The sequence below is a fragment of the Dendropsophus ebraccatus genome, chromosome 6, assembly GCF_027789765.1.
Source record: "Dendropsophus ebraccatus isolate aDenEbr1 chromosome 6, aDenEbr1.pat, whole genome shotgun sequence".
NCBI classification, from domain to species: Eukaryota; Metazoa; Chordata; class Amphibia; order Anura; family Hylidae; genus Dendropsophus; species Dendropsophus ebraccatus.
In genome coordinates, this window is record NC_091459.1 from 136,743,377 (window position 1) to 136,765,724 (window position 22,348).

The window sequence follows — 22,348 nt, forward strand, 5'->3', positions numbered from 1 at the left end:
TGCCCTGTTCATTCCTTCATGCTCCCTGCAGACTCTGTCAGCCCTTGTGTTTCCCATCCTCTCCATTCCTGCTATAATGTGCCTGCACTTACAATCAGCTGTACAGACTGCTGCTATAATGTGCCTGCACTTATGTGCTGCTATAATGTGCCTGCTGCTATAATGTGCCTGCACTTACACTCAGCTATACACACTGCTGCTATAATGAGCCTGCACTTACACTCAGTTATACACACTGCTGCTATAATGTGCCTGCACTTACACTCAGCTTTACACAATGCAGCTATAATGTGCCTTCACTTATGTGCTGCTATAAAGTGTCTGCTGCTATAATGTTCCTGTGTTTTGTTGGTTGATTTGTCATTGTCTCAACTAGCCAGAATCCTGCTCCTCACTGACGAGGGGCAAATACCCCAAAACAGCTGTCTGTGGATGGAAAACTGCCTTGGCAAGCCCTTGTCATGTTGCAATACTCGCACCTTAAGTTAGACTTTGACACAAAAGGAGCCACCCTGTTGTTTCCCTATTTATGTTTCAATATTCGCAACCGAGTGGGACTTAAGGGGCTACCTATCAAGGTGGTGTGGTGCTCTCCCCATCATGGAGGCACCCCGTGGGAACAGGCTAGGAATATTTGGCTATTCCCGTGTTTTGAGACTCGCAACCGAGGCTCAACGGACTCTTGTTTTGCATTTATAATGTGCCTGCACTTACATTTAGCTATACACACTGCTGCTATAACGTGCCTGCACTCACACTCAGCAATTCACACTGCTGTACAGAAAAGTTTCTGTCACTATCCTCCTACACAGCTCTGTGATTCTCACTTCCTGATTGGTCCATGCTGAACACACCCCCTTCCCCATTGCTGTCATTTATTCTGCCCTGCTTCTCTATTCTACCCTGTTGTACTACACTACTGCATTATGGGAATCTGCAGTTCCATCCTTTATCTACAAACTGCTGCTGTGTTATCAGGGTTATACAGTTACTATACATTATATACCACATGCTGATTGCTATACTGTACAGTAACTTATATATCACATATCCAGCTGCTGCTGTGTTATCAGGGTTATACAGTTACTATACATTATACACCACATTGCTATACTGTACAGTAACTTATATATCACATATCCAGCTGCTGTGTTATCAGGGTTATACAGTTACTATACATTATATACCACATGCTGCTATACTGTACAGCAACTTATATATCACATATCCAGCTGCTGTGTTATCAGGGTTATACAGTTACTATACATTATATACCACATGCTGCTATACTGTACAGCAACTTATATATCACATATCCAGCTGCTGTGTTATCAGGGTTATACAGTTACTATACATTATATACCACATGCTGCTATACTGTACAGTAACTTATATATCATATATCCAGCTGCTGTGTTATCAGGGTTATACAGTTACTATACATTATATACCACATGCTGCTATACTGTACAGTAACTTATATATCACATATCCAGCTGCTGTGTTATCAGGGTTATACAGTTACTATACATTATATACCACATGCTGCTATACTGTACAGTAACGTATATATCACATATCCAGCTGCTGCTGTGTTATCAGGGTTATACAGTTACTATACATTATACACCACATGCTGATTGCTATACTGTACAGTAACTTATATATCACATATCCAGCTGCTGTGTTATCAGGGTTATACAGTTACTATACATTATATACCACATGCTGATTGCTATACTGTACAGTAACTTATATATCACATATCCAGTTGCTGCTGTGTTATCAGGGTTATACAGTTACTATACATTATATAAATCATTATTTTGGGGTGTGGAACCAATTGTCTGCATACCAGTGATTTCTTCTGGGAAAATTTGCTTTGATTTAAGAGTGGATTTGGATTACAAGTCCAGTCCCGGAACGAATTATGCTCGTAATCCAAGGCACCACTGTATGTATATGTTATACAGTATCAGGATGCAATGAAGTTTGTGAAGTGTATGGCAGTCATGGACATAATTTTATTCTTAAATTTCTCTATAACTTTCTGTGCTCAATACTTTGCCCTCATACGCTCCACAGCGAATTAATGAACGACTGGCATCGGGTCGACGTGCTATTTTTTCCCTCCTCTGCTCTCATAGACCACTAGCTAAGATAGAAGAGAGAGAAGCGGCCCCTGGTCCTGCGGGAGAGACAGCAGCACAATATAAAGGCTTTACAGTAATTCAGACGTAGCAGAAATCAATAGACCTCCCAGCAAGTTTCAGCTTTTCATTCTGTAGGGTAATGCATTGCCTGGCAGTAGCACATCGCAATTATCTATCTATAGATGCAAGAGGGCTTTTCTTTTTTATTTTTTTGCCCATTTAAAGGTTCTTTCCATAGCTTATTATACTCAAGTTGCTACTGTATGAAATATGATTTGCCCAAAATAATTGGGATACGAGTCTGTAACATGACGCTTCCAAACATACAAAGAATGTATTCGCTGACTGCAAGCAGATGACTTAGAAATGGAGGAGAGACATCAAAACGCAAAGTATTACAATGATTAAATTGGTTGTCCAGCTTAGACCTACCCTGTTAGTGGGTTCTGAGCTAATGGGTTACATCTACCCTGTTAGGATTCCCAGTTGTATGTCTCTGGAGGACCTGGGATTACACATGATTGTAATGCTTTATTTTCCCTGCGGAGGCGCTGCAGGGAAACAGAACACTTACTAGGAGATTTTCCGGCAGATTACACCCGATCGCTGTAACACTTTGTGATTAGTGTATTTAGGCTCGCCTGCAGAACCCCTATAAGCTTTGTTTAGGTAAATCTGGAAAAGCCCTTACAGTTATCCAGGATTAGAGAAGCACATTGTTATGCTTGTCCTCAGTTTGTGTGTGGTATTACAGCTCAGCTGTAAGCTGTAAGAGTTATAATACCACACAATACCATCGTGGAGGGGATAAGACCTTCTTGCCCCCTCGGAGATCTCTAGATCGGTGCCCCTGCTCCTTTTTTATGAATGGAGCTGCGGGTCAGCTCCATTCATTCTCTATGGGGCTGCTGGAAAGAGTTAAAGCACAACTCCGGCAAAAAAAATTTTTGGGCTTATTTAACACACATTACAAAGTTATATAACTTTGTAATGTGGTTAAATACCCGGTCTGGCCCCCTTCTCCCACTTTCCGACCCCCGACCCCCCACCCCGGAAGTTAAAGAATGTATACATTACCTATTACGGTCGTCACGGTCCTCTTCTCCCGGGCGGCATCTGGTGACGGGTGACGTCAGAGTTGGGGGCGGTCCGGGTCTTCTTCCTCTTCAGCGTCTTCATTGAGAGTGAATGGGAGAGAAAAGGCTGCTGGTGCACATGCGCACCAGCAGCCTTTTCATTGGCTGGAGCGCATCACATGGCTTCCAGCTTGCTCAGCCCTGATTGGCTGAGCTTGCTGGAAGCCATGTGATGCGCTCCAGCCAATAAAAAGGCTGCCGATGCGCAAGCGCACTGGCAGCCTTTTCTCTCTCATGGACCCGGAAGCAAGAGACATCGCTGGACGGCGGAGGCAGGTGACGGTGAGGCGGACGGCGGGCGAATGGAGTGGCGATCGTCACCGGAGGGATGGTGAGTATGGTGTCTGTGTGTGTCTGTGTTTTTTTTTGGGGGGGGTCCCGCCGAAGTTGTCCTTTAAGAGCTGCGTGTCAGCTCCATTCATTCTCTATGGGGCCGCCGGAAAGAGCCGAGAGCTGCGTGTCAGCTCCATTCATTCTCTATGGAACCGCTGGAAAGAGCCGAGAGATGCGGGTCAGCTCCATTCATTCTCTATGGAACCGCTGGAAAGAGCCGAGAGATGCGGGTCAGCTCCATTCATTCTCTATGGAACCGCTGGAAAGAGCCGAGAGATGCGGGTCAGCTCCATTCATTCTCTATGGGGCTGCCGGAAAGAGTTGAAAGCTGCGGGTCAGCTCCATTTATTCTCTATGGGGCTGCCGGAAAGAAACGAGAGCTGCGTGTCAGCTCCATTCATTCTCTATGGGGCCGCTGGAAAGAGCCGAGAGCTGAGGGTCAGCTCCATTCGTTCTCTATGGGGCTGCCAGTAAGAGATGAGTGCTGTAGGTCAGCTTCATTCGTTCTCTATGGGGCCGCCAGAAAGAGCTGAGTGCTGTAGGTCAGCTCCATTCATTCTCTATGAGTCCGGCAAAAAGAGCCAAGAGCTGCGGGTCAGGTCTATTCATTCTCTATGGAGCTGCCAGAAAGAGCTGAGAGCTGTAGGTCATGCGCTGACCCGCAGCTTCATTAATAACAAAGAAGATCTAGAGATCCCTAGGTGGGGAGAGGAAAGGAAGTAATATAAGGGCGGACTAGATGGACCAGGTTGGCTTTATCTTTTTCACCACTTTTTTCACACATAGGAGCCTACAGCATAAACAGGAAGCCCCCATACACGGAGCAGACGCACCCCTCCCCTCCCCCCCCATCATCCCTAGTTCCCTAGTTCCGTTCTTCTCATCTGTGGTTTGCAAAAAGAGTGGAAGCTTCTGATCTTCCAGACGGTAAACACTTCTCCAACTTCTCTGACCTATATAACTTCCCTACCTGTTAATGAAAAACTCTGCGTCAGTCAGATAAAGAGAAGCGGAGGCAATGGCACACATTGTTTGGGGACCTTCTCTTCCAGGGTCAGCTGTAATAACTTTGCACTTCTCATACACAGCACGCGGCACACACACATACACTCAATGCTGGATCACTTTTTGTTTTAAAACAATAATAATGAACTTCAATTGTCAGAACTCGTCCCGGGCTCATTATTAAGTGCCGCCACATTGACCTGGTAGTAGGCAGAGGTTCAATGCGGTATTGATAGTGTCGCCTAATGCTGAAGAACACAGGAACAGGATGTGTCTTTCGGAATCATCGCGGCTTCAATACAATCACTCGCAGCTTTATGTTGGTTTACAAAGAAATCACGTATTAGTTCTCATTAAAATAAATGAAAGGGCTAGTGCGCAAAAAGTTGTCTAGCTTGTAGGTTTGGTTCTTAAAGGGGTTGTTCACCAATTTTCTTTCAAATCAACAGGTGCCAGAAAGTTGCCACATTTGTAATTTACTTCTATTAAAAAATCTCAAGTCTTTCAGTACTTATCAACTGCTGTATGTCCTACAAGAAGTGATGTATTCTCTCCAGTCTGCCACAGTGCTCTCTGCTGCCACCTCTGTCCATGTCAGGAACTGTCCAGAACAGTATTAAACCTCTCCTGCTTTCCAGACTGAAAAGAATACACAACTTCCTTTATTTAATAGAAATAAATTACAAGTCTCTGGCACTTTCTGGCAACAGTTGATTTAAAAGAAAAACAAATTGGTGAACAACCCCTTTAATATTTTTCATCAATGTAGGCGTTTACCAGCAATAGAATGTAAATATAAAGACGCGGCCAAAACGTTCCACTGTGACGATTGGCGAACTACCAACGACAATTTCTCAACATGCTGAAAGACCAAAATGAACGATTTTTTATTCGTCGTTTCACCGTTGGGTGTTATTACACTGACAGATAATTGTTTATTTTGATCGTTTTAGTGAATTTTAAAACGATAATCGTTCGGTGTGATAGGGCCTTATCAACCCATGATGGGAACTGTAGTTATGCAACAGCTGGAGGGCCGCAAAATTGACACCCTTGCTATAGGTGACGTTACACCACTTTTCACCCAAGTATCCATGCACACAACAGTATTACAGTACCATATGGGATAGAGGTAGAGGTGCATGGACCATTACTGTAAGGGGGCATACAGAGTAGAGATAAGTTCACCTGGAGACCGATCATTCTTCAATTGATTACCGGTGACTGAAGTTGGATGCAGCCCTGGGGAGTCCTGAAAAACATGGATACAGTCTATGGCCTATGGCTATATCCATGGTTTCCAGGACTCCTTAGGGCTGCATCCAACTTCTTCAGTCACCGGTAATCAAATTCTAAACGATTGGCCTCCAGCATGTTCCAGTAGCGCTCATCTCTAATACAGTGACTTGGATTGTTGTTGGATTCCATACAAGGATAACAAAACCATAGCCTATTCCATCACGTGCAGTACTATGGCACTATTCTTCATAGGAAGCATTCAAAGCACTATAAGGGTATGTTCACACAACATATATACAGTATATATATACGGGCGGGCGGATATGCGAGCGGGTACGAGCGCTGGAACTTAGCGTAAACTCACCCTTTAAGTGCCAAACAACGTCCATTGTTGAATGGAAAATTGAATTGAAATCAATGCACAATGGCCTGAAATAATTGACACGTGAACCCACCCAAAGACAATGGCCGTTGAGGGTCAAAAAATGGCCGTTGTCTGTACGTTGTGTGAAGATAGCCTAAGGCAGCACATGCAGCACTACAGTATAGAGCCTTGTGCCTCTACATAACCTCATCGGCCTAGTTGGTATTAGATGATGGAAAATTTTGCAGTTCTTGCTACTACAGCAGAAGATCCCATCGTCTTGATGAAAAGTAATCTGGTAAATGCCACCATATAAGACACCCAGGATCATTCTCCATTTTTTCCCCACTATAGATTTTACTTATAATCCAGGATAATATTTCTGCAAAGTTGATGCGGATGCTCGGAGGAGCTGACACTCACATGCGGCAGCCCGGGCTATGCTTCCTTTGTATGTGGCCAGGCTTTTATCTGCCCGGGGTGTAGAAGCATCACACAGGAGCTCATATTGGAATCATCTCTCTCTCTCTGGCCTAAGAGGTTCCCAGTAATCGAAGCTTTTACATACATTTTCTGTGATTTCAGTGAAATTTATGGAGTAATGCACATACGTAGGAGGAAAAGAATGCCGACTGTATAACTCAGCGAACGGAAGAGTAGGTAAATGGCGATTATACACTTGAACAATGACACTGGAATCTTTGCCAAAGAAAGCATAAGCCCTCTATTCATTCAAATGCTGACAGATACAAGCAAATCAATGGCGAGCCAAGCTGGAAACGCCTTATAATCAGTCTATGCCATGAAAATAAACCCACAATAAAACTCAGGAGGGGACGGACATATGGGAACATTTCTACGTTTCTGTCAGCCGCGCAATTCTTAATCTCTGCAGTGGAAATGAAATGCCTACATCCTTCGGACAAAGGAGAAAGCGGCTGTCAGATGGCGGCCGTTCCTGCACTGACACGGCGGGGAACGAGAACAAAGATACACTCTCAGTAAACAGATCATTTCTTTCATCTTCTATAGGACGTTCTATGGAATATTTTATCTGTATAGATTTCAGGGGCATCTCAGATCCAGCCCTTAATCCACCCCTTTAGCCTTAGGGCTGTATTACACGGCCCGATCAGTAATGTAAACGAGTGCCGATCTGATAGATCACTGTTCACTAACCGAGCCTATTACACAGCTCTATAAGGCTATATTCACACAGCGTAAAAGTACGGCCGATGGCAACAAAGGCACATGTGGACTAGCCTGATATTATTCTATGGAATCCCGGCCAGCCGCATCAGAACACTGCGGCCGGAAAGATCACCCGGCCGATACTGTAGATACTGGGATGATCGATGATCGTTGCAGAGACCGTCTGTTCCATGACCCGGCCGGTCCTATATGTCGTGTTAACATAGCCTAAGCGTGCAGCAAGAGCTGTCCATCTATCTATCCATCCATCTATCTATCTATCTATCTATCTATCTATCTATCTATCTATCTCCTTTCTATCAATCTATCTTTCTATCTCTCTATCTACCTATTGCTGCGTTTACACGGAACGATTATGGTTTGTATTTGCACGATAACGATAAACGCAGCGAACGATCAAAAGAAAAGCGAGAAATCGTTTGCAAAAGATTTGCGGATTTAACCTATGTGCGACATAGGCTTAAGCGATCGCAAAACGATTTTTCCGTACGATACACCGTTCCGTCTAAACGCTGATCGTTATAAAAAAAAATTGTTACTTCAAAATCGTTCATCGGACGATCGGGCGAATTATCGCTACGTGTACACCCAGCATATCGCCTATCTATCTCCTATCTATGTATCTATCTATCTCCTATCTATCTATGTATCTATCTATTATCTATCTATCTATCTATCTATCTCCTATCTATCTATCTATCTCCTATCTATCTATCTATCTATCTATCTATCTATCTATCTATCTATCTATCTCCTATCTATCGCCTATCTATCTGCCTATCTCTCTATCTATCTATCTCCTATCTATCTATCTATCTATCTATCTATCTATCTATCTATCTATCTATCTATGTATCTATCTATTATCTATCTATCTATCTCCTATCTATCTATCTCCTATCTATCTATCTCCTATCTATCTATCTATCTATCTATCTATCTATCTCCTATCTATCGCCTATCTATCTGCCTATCTCTCTATCTATCTATCTCCTATCTATCTATCTATCTATCTATCTATCTATGTATCTATCTATCCATCTCCTATCTATCTATCTATCTATCTATCTATCTATCTGTCTATCTATCTATCTCCTATCTATCTATCTATCTATCTATCTATCTATCTATCTATCTCCTATCTATCTATCTATCTATCTATCTATCTATCTATCTATCAATCTATCTATCTATCAATCTATCAATCTATCTATCAAATAGATTCCGTGCAGCCCTTGGTTTAAAACTGTAAAATAATAAAATATATACTTACTAGAGATGAGCGAACCGGGTTCGGATCGATCCGAACCCGAACGTTCGGTATTTGATTAGCGGGGGCTGCTGAACTTGGATAAAGCTCTAAGGTTGTCTGGAAAACATGGATACAGCCAATGACTATATCCATGATTTCCACATAGACTTAGGGCTTTATCCAAGCTCAGCAGCCACCGTTAATCAAATGCCGAAAGTTCGGGTTCGGATCGACTCGAGCATGCTCCAGGTTCGCTCATCTCTAATACTTACCTCTCCACGCACCCTGATGCTTCTGCCAGCTCTCCGGTGGAACTTTAGAGCAGGTCTCTGAAGTAGCAGGGCATTCAGCCAATCACTGGCCGCGGCTGTCCTATCTCGGTCAGTGATTGGCTAAATGGCCTGTCACTTCAGAGACCTATTCTAATGTTCCCCAGGGAGCGGCCAGGAGTCAGGAAGACACCGGGGTGCGGAAAGGAAATGCACAAACGTTATTTTATTGACATGGTCATCAGCTGTCTTCTGCCGATGATTTATAGTCAGGACCAAAAGACCCAACAATCGTTGTATTTATTATACGGATCGATTGTGATTCGGTAGATTATCGCTCCATGTAATAGGACCTCACTTAGGCCTCAATCACACATTCAGTAGGTTTTCAGGACCGTATATTATGTCCCAATCATCATCCATAAAAAAAAATGTCTGTAATACATCCGTAATCTGTACTTTTTGCAGATACGCTAAAAATGGAAAGGTGATTGTTAAAGTTCTGACAGCTCTTTACGGAAAAGAAATAAGTAGGAAAGGGAGCGGAGCAAAGTATACATTGCACAGAGCTGGATCCTATCAGCTCAAACAGCAAACAAGCTCTGGTCAAGACAGAGTTAATTCAGCCGGAAAATTAAGATCTGGTTTGTGTGTTTTCAAATAATACGCTGTCATATCCGCGGAGCAGTGAGAAAAAGGAGGACTTCACTCCGCAAACAGCATTACACAGAATTGGACAAAACTGTTATTTTCTCCTAACAAGACTTGTCCATGTGAAACATACAATTACCAGGCAAAAAAAGGCGAAAAAAAAGCCTTTGTTGGCGGCTCATCGACACTGAGACTGCACACAAAACGCGTGGATTTCATAGGATAATGATGTGACAACTTTCCCTTTTCAGGTTTGTTGCTAGGAGAGGCTGAATACCTGGTGTAGATCTCGGCTGGGCATAAACACGGGAAGAATCGCACAGGTATTTGTGCAACCAAACAGGTTCATCTCATCTTTATTATGTACTACATTAAATGGGTGTTGACTTTGCAGCCAAGCTCCATTAAAGTAAATAGAGCTGAATTATAATATCAACATACATCCCGAGGACAGGGGTGGTGCTCTTTTTGTAACTAGGTAGCTGTACTTTCTTGGATAACCCCTTTAAGGAGAAGTTCATAAAAAAGATTTCTGAAATCAACTGTTGCCAGAAAGCTCCAGAGTTCTGTAATTTACTTCCATTAAAAAAATACACCATTGCCTGCAGGACATACAGCAGCTGATAAGTACTGAAAGATGTCAGATTTTTTTAATAGAAGTAAATTACAAATCTCTGGCACCAGTTGATTTGAGAAAAAAACAAACAAACATTTTTGGTGAACAACCCCTTTAAGTCTACTATTAACATTTCTCTACATGTCCTCCAGGAATATTATTTATATGGTCACTTTCATTTTAAGAAACTTCCCTCCATCTGATAACCTGATGTCATCCCTAACATTTTTGTAAATCACTTCATTTACCAAAAAAGCAGCTAAATCTTATCTACTAAGCTACTCACTTGTGTGCAATATGCTGACTACTGCATGTTGTTAGGAGAAATCTGTCTCTAGTAACAGACACAACAAGACAGAACACAGGAGATAGAGACATAGGACTTTTTATGTGCAATCTGTGAGTGTGTCTGTTCTCCAATGAATCCACATTGTCCCTGGAAAGTAAATTTTGGCTTTTCTCTCATCTCAGCATCAATAGTTCAGTGCTAAGTGTAACCCCTTGCTGTGCTGCTGCTGTTTCTTTATTTTCCGATAGCACCTTACAAACACAATGAGCATCCATAACTCCTTCGCCTTCTACAAGCCACCTATAGAAGTGCACTATGAATCAGTCCTTCTATTTGCATGGTCTTTAACTATAGATGATGAGGTAGGGGCATTATTTTGGTTTGTTGGGTGAAGTTCCAGTTAAAAAAAAAAGGTCTGAGAGGCCCTGCTGTATACCATCGCTGCCTGTTCAGTCCAGTGGACTTTTACTAACGCTATTCCAAAGCATAGTAGAGAGGAGTATGTGCCATTCTCTGAATGGCCAGGCAACTTGGGGAAAGAAAATCCTGTGTGAGTACTACTGACAGCCTATGTCTGGACTATGGAGGGGACTCAATAAGAGCACTAAAATCATTTTGTTACCTCTGTGAAGGGTTAATCTAAATAAAGCATAAATTTTTACAACTGAGGGAGTCTTTTAACACTATACTGTAGAATTATTACTCTATAAACTGAAAATTCTACTACTGCCTGTTGTTAGGAGAAATCTGTCTCTAGAAACTGACACAACAAGACAGAAGACAGAAGATAGAGAGAAGGGACTGTGTATGTGCAATCTGTGAGTGTGTCTGTTCTCCAGTGAATCCACATTGTCCCTGGAAAGTAAACTTTGGCTTTTCTCTCGGCATCTCAGCATCAACAGCAGCAGTTCTGTGCTTTGTGTAACCCCTTGCTGTGTTGCTGCTGTTTCTTTCTTTTTTTCCAGCTCCGTACAAGGACACAAATAATTATGGAACTAATTGAGGAAAATTCCACATCCAGGTGGCGCAACCGCGAGGAAAGACGGATAATTTTATACAAATCGAAGCGAATCGAGGAGTTTATTTCTGACAAATTCTAGTCAGTTTCATGGGAATCCTATGTGTCTCTTGAAGATCATCCTCGGAGTAAATATAGTACTTATAATGGAGAGTGCCAATCCTTCTATATAGGGCAAGGGGGACATAAGAATTGTAGGCCAAGGACGCCTAAGCTCTCTGGGAGATCTCTCTTACAGTAGGATATGATTGAAGACAATAATACACACCTGCGTATTACCAGCACAAAGACGTCCATATAAGCCATAAAGAACATATAGTCTTCCTACAGGGGTCGCTTAGGTATGTTGCCCCCAGCTGAGTGTCCTACTTCTGTTGTGATAGATGCTCCGGCAGAATTTCAGTGCACAATACAACCAGTGCCAATTTCCTTTACATTCCAGTAGGTAATGGTTGCAATACCAGATACCACCTGGGGTGGTGCTGTTTCTATTCTCATATAATCCCTTTAAGCAAGTCTGTAAAATTTTCTCCAGAATAAACCATAGATTGAATTCTGAGTTATATTATATAGTAATTTCATGTCCCCGACACTTGGAAAGACTGTGATATACGTCTGGGCAACTTTTATATTACACACCCCTTTTTAATTTATAGGCAGCTTTATAGCCGTTCATCCATAACCCAGTGAATTTTTATGGATAGGGGATTGTATTTAATGCTCACTCCTGTAAACAGCAACATTGTCATGTCTGATTCCCAGCAATGATATAGGATCTTATAAATATGAAGAAAAGGTTCGGCGGAGGCGCACACAGCTTTCTGCTGTCTAGTGATATCCGAACTGCGGGGAGTAGGTGATTTAAGAGGAACAAAGCAGGATTTAGGGGACAGCCAAATCGGTAAACATCCCTTCTCACCTCCCCACTGGATCCTGTGCCCCCCTTACCTGCGGCTCATTGCCTGTACAGGGAAATCTATGGACATGAAATATAATGCAGACACAGTATGGTCTAAAGACTTCGGAGAACATCAGTTCTATTTTTTCTCTATGGAATTTTGGTTAAAATTTTGTATATTTTTCAGTCGATAAAATTATTTCCTGTGCATGACCTGACCTTCTATTACCCAGGAATCATTGAGGTTGTACAGAATTAAAGGGGTAGTTCATAAAAAAAAAAGAAAAAATCAACTGGTGCCACAAAGTGCCAGAGATTTTTCATTTATTTTTATTAAAAAAAAAACTCTGCTTTTTAGCTTTTATTGGCTTTGACAACGCTCTATTTGGTAAGGTTGTCAGCTCCGCCCACAAGACCTTGCCTGTCTTCACTAAAAGTCATTGAACTGCAAATAACTGTTAATTACTGCACTGAATACATAGAACAGTTTGGGCTTAAAGGAGAAAATTGTTTTTCAATGAACTGGTGTCAGAAAGTTATACGGATTCACAAATTACTTCTATTTAAGAAACTCAAGTCTTCTAGTACTTATCAGCTGCTGTATGTCCTGCAAGAAGTGGTGTATTCTTTCCAGTCTGACACAGTGCTCTCTGCTGTCACCTCTGCCCATGTCAGTAAATCCCCATAGAAAACCTCTCCTGCTTCCCAGACTGGAAAGAATACACCACTTCCTGCAGGACATACGGCAGCTGATAAGTACTGGATGAGATAGAGAAGTGAGTAGAGAATAGGAGGCATGGGCCATAGGGGTGGCAGTATAAAGCCGTGTTGTTCCTGAGGCTGTAGTTTTACCACAAGTTAAACAAATAAAGTTCCCAATTAATCTCTCCATGGCATTTGCATGCAGCCCGACGCTGTGCCAGACGCTCAGATCTGCCACGCGAAAGCCGTCCCTGGGAGGAATGGAGGAAATTTGCTGAAATATGTAAAAACTTTGTGTGCGATGTCAGAACAAATTCTGCTAAATCATTGCTAAATTCTCCGGTTTCACACGTTGTGACTGTCACATTCCTCCCCGCGCACAGCGTCGGATATTCATGCGTCTGCTAAAAAAATAAGATTAGTAAGATTCACGGACCTGAACACATGTAGAAGGAAGACAATAAGAAACCTTCAAGGATTTGGCGGATCAGCAGATTATTATACTTCAAGTCACTTTCTGGCACTGTCTTTCCGACGTTGGTTTCTTCACAATTCCATATAGGTTCAATTTGTAAAATGAGCATAAAATGAGGAATTTCTAGAAATTTTTGGGGGGAAGTGATCCAAGGTAAATTAATACATCCTATCTTGGGTTCAATTCACCAAGGGCACCACTACAGCCTGATGGACCACCCTAGTGCAAAACACTGTCACTTTTTGTAGGGATGAAAAGTTGGTGGCTTTTTGCTATCTAGTACTGCTATGTGGGTTCTGAGATATATGGCGGGATTATTTATGACTTTATTGCTTCATTTTGCCCATGAACGTTAGTTAGACCCCCGATAGTGAACAACTGTTTTGTCCCTATCAGGTTCATAGGTTTAGGAATGAATAATATTACAGGATTACAGGATCGTAATACAAAACGCATTTCGTTCTGGTTATTCTATGTTATATATCTATAGTCTATATTAGGTGGGTTTCACCTCTATAGAGCGTGACTGTGAATGCTTATTCTGCGCTTAGGCCAAGGGCTCGCAGCTAAGGCCCCCTGGGGCTGCCCCTGATTGAGAGCAATCACAGATGGCACCTGAGCCTTGTCACCATACATGCTAATACTCAATACACACTGTATAGATTTTTTTTATACAGCATTTTTTGTATAGCGCTGCTTTTACATTACTTTATGTATGGTGCTCCTATTTTTGTTATGGCATGTAACTATTATTTGAGCACTGTATAGTGATATTTAATTTATTTTATTGATCCTTCATATCTATAAATTTTGCCTAAATCTATAGTACAATTGAATATACATTTTGCAGTGAAATGTTTAAAGGATGGATTAGAAGCATATTGAGAGATCAGATTACATGCTGCCCATGTAAGTCTATGGAGAAAGGAGGAATGATATGGAAGTGGGAGTTAATTCACAAGGCATAAATCACAGAGACTGCTAAAAGACTACATAAAAATACTATATCTGTAGTTATATCTTTAAATCTCACTCCAGGGCTTGACTGCTATCTGAAAGCTTAGACTATTTACTACTATCGTATAATGTCCACTGCACTGCTGCTCCTTTTAATGTTGTTTATGGAGACATAGAAGGGTAGAACCATCTCTTCTGTGTGTGCAGGATATGGGAGGTATTATGGAGTTTAAGCTCCACCCACTAGCTCAGGGACATTTAAAAGATCACTGAGGCCAATTCCTAATAGGTTCCCTTATCTCAAACTTATTTAAAGTTACTCTAAATAATGTTTCTTTCTCCATTCACATCCAAAACTAAATTCATAATTGTTATGATTTCCGGATACCATATAGAAGTGTTTTATGGTGTCACATGACAGAGTTCAGTTCCTAGGTCATATGTCTGACAACAGGGGATAAACTGTTGTCTGTTTCCATCGGCAACCAGCAGAATTTGTAAAGCAATTGGAAAGAGGCAAGAAACACCTTACAAACAATGTAAAACTATAAAACAAAGTGACTGTAAAGTAACTCAGCACATTATACTGTAAATTGTTTCTTTTGTCTTGCGGTAGTCGTGGTCCGCAGTCCAGGCGGGCCCATCGTGTTTGTGTGTTATACGGCTCTATGGTCAGAGAGTCATTAAAGATTTTTTTTTTCTCGGCAATTTGGATAAGCAGCCGGATCATTATTCACTCTCCACTGAATACAAACCTCTAGCTGCAAATGCCAAGGCATCTTTTACTAATACGGCACTCTGAATATCAGAACGCTGACTACAATGAATGAGCACTGTAGGAATTACTCACACGTCTCAAGAGGGGCATGCACATATTATAAGCATAATTTCACTACGCGAGCTGCACTAATTTGTTTTACAGGTTTCTGGAGATTTGTCATTTAAATTCTCCCGACCTCAAGTACATCGAAAGTGTTTCAAGATTATAGTGAAAATGTACGTGTGTAATTGAAATGAGAAGAAAAGGCCAACCAGCCAGAGACTTCTCTGCCTTTCAGCTTTTATTGGCTTTGACAATGCTCTATTTGGTAAGGTTGTCAGCTCCGCCCACAAAACCGTGCTTGTCTTTGCTAAAAGTCATTGAACGGCAAATAACTATATATATATAATAACCACGCAGAATACATGTAACAATTTAGGCTTAATGGGGAAAATTGTTTTCAAATCAACTGGTGTCAGAAAGGTATACAGATTAGCAAATGACTTCTATTTAAGAAACTCAAGTCTTCTAGTACTTATCAGCTGCTGTATGTCCTACAGGAAGTGATGTATTCTTCCTAGTCTGACACAGTGCTCTCTGCTGCCAGCCACCTTTGTCCCTTAAAAAACCTCTACTGCTCTGGACAGTTTTCTTTTTTCCCAAAGTAAATGAAAATTTACCAGGGTAAGGCTATATTCACACATCATATATTTTCGTAAAACCACGGCCGTTGCTGCTCATTGCAACAACGGCCGTGATTATTACTAGAGATGAGCGAACCTGACGAGTTTCGGGTTCGTATGAACCTGAACTCTCGGCTTCTGACTGCCGTTGACTGCCCGCTCGGTAGAGAGGGTGGATACAGCCGGAGAACCACCTGGAAAGCTGGGATACGGCCTATGGCTATGGCTGTATCCCAGTTTTCCAGGCGGTCCTCCGGTTGTATCCACCCTCTCCACGGAGCGGGCGGACAGCTACAGTCAGAAGCCGAGAGTTCAGGTTCATACGAACCCGAACCTCGGCAGGTTCGCTCATCTCTAATTATTACGAAAATATACGTTACCTTGCCATCTATGGAATCCCGGCCAGAGTGTACAACATGGTATTCGCTCCAGTTGTGATCCCTAGCAGCGCCGCAAACAACTGACATGTCAGTTTTCTGCGGCCACTATTCATTGAATAGCTGCCGCAGAAAACCCTGTCAGTGCACACTATGGGGTCACCGGCTCCAGCCGCACACTCTATAGTGTTCAGTGGAGAGTTCAGATGCGGGCGTTCAAGGATGCGCCCGCATCAGATCTTTTTAGAGACTGGCCGTTCCGTGACCCGGCCCAGTCACGGAACACCTGGTCTCATACGAGGTCTGAATATGGCCTAAGGGAGGAAAGAATAGCATAAGAGAAAAGCATTTTTCTCTGATAAGATATATTTAAAAGTTTTTTACACTACTCTATTGTGCTATTGATTTATGCAATGCAATGTAACCATTAAAGGAATCACGTGTGGTATTCACGTATTTCCATAGGACATAAACCCTTACTATTTGTGCCCATAGTAAAAGTGAAGTAGAATACAGATGTAAAGTAAGTAGCATAGCTTATCTTTGGCAAGCTGCTCTTTGATGTTATACTATGTTATCTTCATTCCGCAAGGTAGTTTAGTATCAATACATTATCATGGTGTGAAAGGGTTAAATGACAAATTCAGCTCTGCTTCATCAGTGAAATTATAAAGGTGCTGCATATTAACAAAGAATATGGTTGGGTACTGCATGGTAGAACTCCTATGCTTAATATCTGCTTAGTTATTATACATGTTGCCCAGGAGTATAACTACATCATTAGGCGAGTTAGAATATAGAAGAAGTCTATAAATAATAGGGTTAAATATTTAAAGTGGTTGTCTCATAGAGACTATACCGGTTTTTATTCTCGGTTAGAATATACAGAACACATACTGTAGATGGAAAGTCCTCTCATTAGACCGTAAAGTATGAGCAACAAGATCCAGTACATGGATGGTCATTTATGTGAATGGCTGCTGTGTAATACCACATCTGGCCGCTATAGGGAAAATGTTTGACTGGCCACGTTTTATCTACAAAATAAGCTGTTTCCCATGGCTGTCCAGCTTTTGCCGCCATATTAAAGGAGCTGTCAGGGAAAACTGGGAAAAATTCCAGTTCAGGTAGAAATCCATTCTAATCCAGCCCATTGGCTGTGACTGCAGCGGCGGAGGGTGAGCGAGAGATCTTCATATTAAACATATTTGTTATGAGTCTGGATGCGGCCCAGCAATGAAGCTATCATTTATTTATCACCTGCTCCATTAGAAATCCCCCAGCCGATGACTGCCTGCTCGGAGTTACTGGTGCTATGTGGGAAGCAAAGGATTGCTCCATAACTTTAGGGCTTATGGATTTTAAAGCTGGACTTGCACCAACTTACACCCCTGTCTGTGTCCCCTTTATACTTGCTTGGATCACTGCACTCGGCACACATTGTCACTCAAATCCTCAAACACTCATACACTGTCCCACACACAAAACTATACACCCTTCATACTGTATAACAATCCACATATTTAGACATGGTTTATATATGTACTGTTTTGGAGGAGAACAACAGTTAAAAATGGTAGCTCAGTGGGTGCCGTTGTTTGTCTGGCACTGCTGAGATCCTGGGTTCATAACCCACCAAGGACAACATGTGTGAGGAGTATGTAGGGTCTCCATGTGTGTTTAAAGGGGTATTCCAAGATAGGATAGGGATAGGACAGGATAGGGGACAAGTAAGAGATCGCGGGGGTCCGAACTCTGTACCCGCCCAGCGATCTCCGTATCCGCCCAAGGCTCCTTTGTTTTGAATACGGCTGCGGGTACGGCACATGACCCGCAGCTCTATTTATTCTCTTTGGAGGCGACAGACAGAGCCAAGTGCAGCACTCGGCTCTTTCTGACGCCTTCATAGGAATAAATAGAGCCACGGGTCATGTGTCGTACCTGTGGCCGTATTCAAAACAAAGGAGCCTTGGGCGGATACGGAGATCGCTGAGCAGGTACAGAGCTCGGCCCCTTGCTATCTCTTCCTTGTCCCCTATCCTGTGGATACGAGGCAAACAGTGGTAACCACAGAGCTACCATTTTTTTTACTGTTGTTCTCCTCCAATGATGGAGCAAAACAGTACATATATGAACCAAGCCTATATATGTGGATTGTTACACCGTATCATGAGTATGTAGTATTGGGTATAAGCCTGTAAGTCTGTTTGGAGATTGCTGGGGGGATACAGAGGTCGGACCTCCGCAATATCTTACTTGTCCCCTATCCACATGTTACTTTAGCTTGGAATACCTCTTTAAGGGGTTATCCAGGATTAGAAAAACATGTCCGCTTTCTTCCAGAAACAGCACAACCAGTTTGGATGAGGTTTTGGAATAGGGCTCCTTTCACTTCAATGGGACTAAGTTGCCAAACCACACCCAAACCGGAGAAAAGACTGGTGCTATTATTGGAAGAAAGTGGCCATGTTTTTCTAATATTGGATAACCCCTTTAACCGCTACAGAATTAAGATGGTGATATACAAAGAAGGGATTTGTTCTTAAAAACAGCACAGGTGGATTTGTTGTGTGTTGGACACCAAAGGACACCATGGACTTTAATGGGGCTTGAAGGTTTTTTTTGGCATGAGATTTCACTGCACATAACAGTGCCGCATGCTGTGTTATTTAGTCCGCTGTTTTGTATATAACCTGTGACAGAGAAACCACATGGAGTCTCAAACACAGCCTAAGAATACACACATATGGAATCTGTGCCATGTCTCATCAGAAGCTACATTACAAGGTGAATGTTTCCATTATAGGGCACCACACAGAGCACCATATGGCGGCACATTGGGTGTCTCACATGAAGCAGTGTGCTGCTGTACAGAGCTGAGTTTTGTATCTAAATATATGATTGTGCATTTAATAAAAATGAATAAATTAATGTATAAATGTTTCGGTGCACTTTATTAATAGACACTTGATCTGTAGAAGAAACTGAGCAAAAAATAGCTAGAAATATATCTTGATAATGTAGAAAAACATAGCTACTGTCTTCCAGAAACAGCACCACTATTGCCCTCAGTATGTGTCAGAATACACAGGGTTTGTAGTCTGTTACCATGGAGACACATAGGTCTGCAAAGGAGCTGTAGACATTAAATTTAATTGCACATCAATGACTGCAGTTGCAATGTTGCTTTAAAGGGGTATTATCACCTTTAGCTTTCAACTTAGGACAGGATACATGGGTGCTGAGCTGATTTAGCGTACAGAAAAATAGTGTTGACAACGTTTTTCTGTCCGTTAAAAGTAACCAATTAAAAACAACGGATACATTGAACGGATTGTAAAAACGCAGCGTGAACCCAGCTTTACACTGAGCATTTGTTCTTTAAAGATTCGCTGTAACGATCGATAACTAGCGATAACTAGCAAGCGATCTACACGTTATTACATAGAACGATTGCTGTTCCGGTTTTTGCGGCCGTTGCATGGCCACTTAAAGGTTCATGCGAGAGAAAAATGGTTAATCATCTAGGTTTTCTCACGAACGACCAAAAGATTTCTTATTACACAAACAGAATACTGAATTAGTTTTGAAAGATCAACAATTTTTTTCCCGACACGCCTACAGATCATGATGAACAAGAATATAGCGATCTTGTGTTCGTCGTTTGCTCGGTTACACCTATTTTACACCTAAAGATAATCACTCCATGTAATAGGACCTTAAAGGGGTTATCCAGCGCTACAAAAACATGTCTTCCAGCGACAACACGACTTTTGTCTCCAGTTCAGGTGTGGTTTGCAATTAAGCTCCATTCCCTTCAATGGAACTAAGTTTCAAGACCCCACCCAAACTGGAGACAAGAGTGGTGCTGTCTCTGGAAGAAAGTGGCCATGTTTTTGTAGCGCCGGATAACCCCTTTAAGAAAAACATACCAGCTCCCGAGGATTGCGGCCTATGAGGCACATCACAGCCTGGCCAACATTAAGCAGCACTCAGTAACCTAGGCAACGAGCTGGCAAGTAAAGGGAAAGTGAAATGGGCCAAACTACAAAAGCTATATTGATAATGTAAATTATTATCTATCACCTCATAAAAGTGTAGGTGATGAGAATACCTCTTTAAGTCTTATTTTAAATGCAGTGGGAAGTAAAATAAAAATAATAATACTAATAATAATTGCAGTTACAATTCTAATTATTAAAGGTGCCATTTTGTGTTTCACTCATTCATTATTAGATTAAAAACCTGATAAATTATGAGGGGACAGACTGTGTTTGTTTCCTCGCAACGGCGCTATTTCTCATCCGCCACAGATGAGACTAAGCTGATGTCATTCTACAACCGTGTAAATGTCTTTCCGGTTTCATAAATTTGTTAGGAAAACAGAGACAAATGTGTCTCGGAGCCTGAGGCTGAGGTGTCGGGTAATATAGAAAGAAAATGACAACACAAGACAACTCGCCTAGAAACATTACACTGCCGGCTCTTCACCTTTTTTTTTAGACAGGATCCAAATTCTATCTGTAAATCAACTTAGTGACCCACGGTTTAGGTTCTCATAAATAATGGAGCGGCTTTCACTTTAGAAGCCCATAGCATGTACAGATACAACAGATACAGACATGGAAAATGTTTAAAATATGAATAAAATAGTATTTAAAGGGGTTAAAAAAACATGGCCACTTTCTTTCACGAACAGTGCACTCTTTTCTTCAGGTTGTGTGTGGTATTGCAGCTCAGTTTCGTGGAAGTGAATAGAGGTGAAGAGTAATACCACAAACAACCTGGAGATAGGGGTGGCAATGTTTTTGCAAGAAAACAGCTGTGTTTTTTCCTTATCCTGGATAAACCCTTTAAGGTTCTCTCTCACCAGATAACAAACTTTCATGAAGAATCCTATTCTTTTCTCAGTTGTTGTTCACGTGTTAAAGCAGCAGTTTGTGCTCCAGTGCTGAACCCCTTACTGTAAAATGTGAACAGAAGGTTACATAGAGTTAGAAAGAAGTGTAGTTAGTCACTTATCTTGTACCAAATACTATATTATTTTCTTGCAACATATTGACCCTACCATTGGGTTTTCTTACCAAAACCCATTTGGGGGTAGATACAGTACGTTACTACTAGAGATGAGCAAGCTGAATGTCCCGAACTTAGATTCATTCTGAACTTTCAAAAAATTTAGTTTGCTACTAAACTTTTTATCAAGTTCGAAACAAGTGCAAAGATAACGGCTGCAGTGCACCCCCCCCCCCAAAAAAAAAAAGGGGGGGGGGGGGAGGCTCTCACCTGTCCATGCTCTAAGCCCCGTGTCCTTTTCCAGGTCTTCTGAGTCTTCAGCCGTCTCCAGCCTGTTCAGCCAATCACTGACTGAGTCGGGACAGTGCCACAGTCAGTGATTGGCTGAGCGGGCTGTCACTGTTGTCTTTAGAGTGACAGCAATCCCTGGCCGCGTTGCTGTCCCATCCCAGTCAAACAGTGATTGCCTGAAAGAGCTTTCACTCTTGAGACCAGAGTGACAGCCCGCTTAGCCAACCACTGGCCGTGATTCTAGTAGCTGAAGGGGACATCGAACACCAAAGATGGAGGACACAGGGGCAGTGCACACAGGTTAAGGATAAATAATGGTCCAACTTTGACAGGAGGTAAGTGCTGGGATTTTTCCTGTCATTTGGGGGGTTTTAAAGGATCGGAGCCTGACATTGCAGGCACTGCTGAAATACTTTACAATATTTCCTATATCAGCTATTTGGTTGCCCTGTTGATCTGTAACGTTTATACAGGTAATGTCATATTGCTTATTGCTGTGCTCTACCCAACCCAAATGAGAGAAGCCATTGTGGACCACACAGATGCACCATAATGCATGGGACCCTGTATTCATGGAGACCCCAAGTTCTAGATTAGCAGAGGATCTCACCACTGATCTGGAAGCAACCCATCAGGTACACTTTAAAAAAAA

General features: G+C 42.0%; 1 protein-coding gene across 17 annotated transcripts in view; it reads right to left on the reverse strand.

Moving 5' to 3' along the window:
• KLHL29 (kelch like family member 29) overlaps window positions 1–22,348 on the reverse strand; it is a 656,253-nt gene that overhangs the window by 419,587 nt on the left and 214,318 nt on the right. The window contains exon 1 of one of the 17 annotated variants that reach the window (XM_069973105.1): window positions 21,260–21,346. The exons of the other annotated variants lie outside the window; for them this stretch is intronic. The gene's annotated coding sequence lies outside the window, so the exon portion shown is untranslated. Of the gene's footprint in view, window positions 1–21,259; window positions 21,347–22,348 lie in introns of those variants that run through there. 17 annotated transcript variants of the gene reach the window in all.